Below are 3051 nucleotides of genomic sequence, written 5' to 3' on the forward strand. Positions count from 1 at the left end.
ATAAAAACTCCTTATGAATTTTACCAAGTTCCAGTCAAAATGGCAGAGTAGTTATACGCTGTGCTCACTTCACCCATGATCACATCAAAATTACAACTAAATTAAAGAACAATCAGCCTGAAAAACCACTTAAGTCTAGCTGAATGGAACTCCTATAACTAAAGACATAAAGAAGAAACCATGTGGAGACTGGTAGGAGGAGCAGAGATGCAAAATGGGCTGGTCTCATACCCACTTGTGGCAGTTGAGAATTAGAACTATCTTGGCTGCAGAGGAGTGAGGGGTTCCAGACCCAAACTGGGCTCCTTGGCCCATAGATCCAGTGCCGAGAATAGAATTCTCTACAATAGCTGGCTGTGAAGATCAACATGATTTTATTCCAACCCATTGAGGAATGCTGAAAATCCAGACATCATCTTAAATGGCCCCTGCCCAGACTCACTCCCTCACAGGCACTCACCCTGAGCTCCAGTGAAGGAACAGCAGCTGAAAAGATGCCAGAGATATACAGGGAGAAAATGAATTCTGTGGCTTCAGGGCAAGGTCCACTATTGTCCCTGGGTTGAGCTCTCCCCACACGCAGCCTGCAGGTACAAGCAGGTGCCAAATCTGAATCTGTATTAATGAGTTAAACATCGCAAGTCCCACTGTGGTGACTCCCTGAGACCCTGCTCCATCCAACTCAGCAGGGATTCCCTTTGAGTGAGATGAATGGCTGCTATAAACTCAGGGGTCCTCTTAAAAGGCCTGTACAGATTCAATAGGTCACATGCACTCACCCTAAGCTCCAGCAAAGGGACAGCAGCTCAAAATGTACCAAAGACATAAGGGGAGAAACTGGTTTCAGGGCAAGGACCATCATTGTCCTATGTTGAGCCCTCCCCCAACACAGCATGCAGGGGTAGAGGGTACCAAACCAGAATCTGCATTAACCTGGTGAACACCGCTCACCATACCCAGGTGACTTCATGAGATTCCATTACTCTAAACACCAACACCACTCTTGGCTTTTTCAGTGACTTTGTCTAGTGGGCAGCCTCAATCCACACTGCAAGTTTTCTTAAAAACTCTCCAAGGACGACAGCTGCCAGCAGGTGGTGGCTGGCCTCATTGTGAACTGGGTCATTTGCTGAGTGACCCCAGCTTGGCACAGGTGGCAGCTAGCCTCATGTCACAGCGTGGCATCTCCCACATGCTTCTGGGCCCAGCGCAGGCAGCTGCCAACCTCGGAACACTTTGTAGCTCTTACTAGGTGCCTCTAAAATACGCAAAGGTGGTGACTGAACTCTGACTGCACAGGAGCCACTACCAGGAGGCCTCAGAATCAAAACACCCATTGGCCTAGCCCAGACCACAATAGAGCACAACCTGATTAGCTCCAGAAATGCCACATCCAAAGAGTGGTCTCCACAGGCATCAGAAATTGAGTAGTCACTACTTAGATGAACTGATGTATGGTTGCTTATAGTTTAATAACAAAAGAAGTATATAGTTGAGGTTGCCTTTGGTTAAATTATACTACCTAGCAATGCAAATTGAGATTCCTCATGAGAGACAGTAAAAAATAAAGAGTTAACTATCTTCTCACTTAAATATTCCATTTTTTTTTAATTAAGAAATTCTGGGTCCAGACAGGAAAAATTGGCATAGATGATAGAGGCTTCGTTAATCCCTCTTGTGACCAAATCAAAGTTGTGACAGAAAACGTGGAGCAAACAGCAAGGAAAGCCACCTAGGGAGATAAAATAATTAATTGACTTGCAACGGTAGAAGGTAGGAAGGAGTGAAGATACGAGGTTGCTCGGTCAGAGCAGATGAGTGGAAAAGAGGCTGTGTCAGTGGCAGCCAGCACTGTAGACGCCTCTTAAAGGAGCCGTCTCTGTGAGTGGACTTTTGCAGTGACTGACCTGCTCACTCTGAGCACCAGTGAAGGGTTGGCTGCATGGTGGGCACCAGGGGCTTATAGAGGAACGGTGAGTTTTCGGAGTGAGGGCTGGAGGTGAGGCTTGCTCCTGGGCAGAAGTACGAATGGTATCTATTGTTCCTCTATTGCGCTTTCCCCAACTTCCAGTGTGCGGAGACAGTGCTGCCATAGCTGAGACATCATTAAGCTGGATAACAAATGTTGCTTTGCCCAGAGAATTCCCTGAAATTCCACCTTCCCCAACTCATGGATCCACCCAAGCCACATCCAGCTGTGTCCTCAACAAGTCCTGTTCTCCTTACTAAGCAGCACCAAGATTCACGATGGTGGCAGCTGGCCTTGTTTCTGGTGTGGTTTCCTGAGGGACCTATAAATACAACATCTGCAGATTGCTTGCTGAATCTTAACAGATGGCCCTGAGGGACTCAGGTTTGGCCTGCAGCTGAACCCCTCGCAGGACTGTGCCACTGGACTCCTACTCCACAAAGCCACATTAATAAGACTGGGAGACTTAGGAGCTTTGCTTAGTACATAAAAAAAGATACAGAAAGGTAGCCAAAATGGGAACAAAGATGCAGAAACCATATGAGAGAACAGAACAGAGATCCAGAAATAATGCCAGAAATAATGTAGTCAAGCAATCTAACAGATGCAGAGTTCAAGACACTGGTTATAAAGATGCTCAATGAACTTATGGGAAATGTAGATAAATTCAGTGAGAACTTTAACAAAGAGATAAAAAAACATAAAAATTGAAATGGAATTTATAAAAGGGAACCAGTCAGAAGTGAAGAACGCATTATCTGAAGTGAAGAGTATATTAGAGGGTATAAACAGAGTGGATAAAGAAGAGGATCGAACCACCAAAATAGACGATAGGAAAGCTAAGAACACTCAATAAGAACAGCAAGAAAACAAGAAGCCAAGTCTATAATAATAAAATAAGGAGCCTATGGGATATTATTAAATGTAAAAATATCCATGTCATAGGGGTACCTGAATGAAAACAAGACATTGAAGAGCTATTTGAAGAAATAACGATGGAAAACTTCTCTCACCTGGTGAAGGAAATACACATACAACTCCAGGACATTCAGAGAGTCCCAAGAAAGAGGAACCCAAAGAGG

This window comes from Pteropus alecto, unplaced genomic scaffold (assembly GCF_000325575.1).
Source record: "Pteropus alecto unplaced genomic scaffold, ASM32557v1 scaffold344, whole genome shotgun sequence".
In the NCBI taxonomy this organism is placed as follows: Eukaryota; Metazoa; Chordata; class Mammalia; order Chiroptera; family Pteropodidae; genus Pteropus; species Pteropus alecto.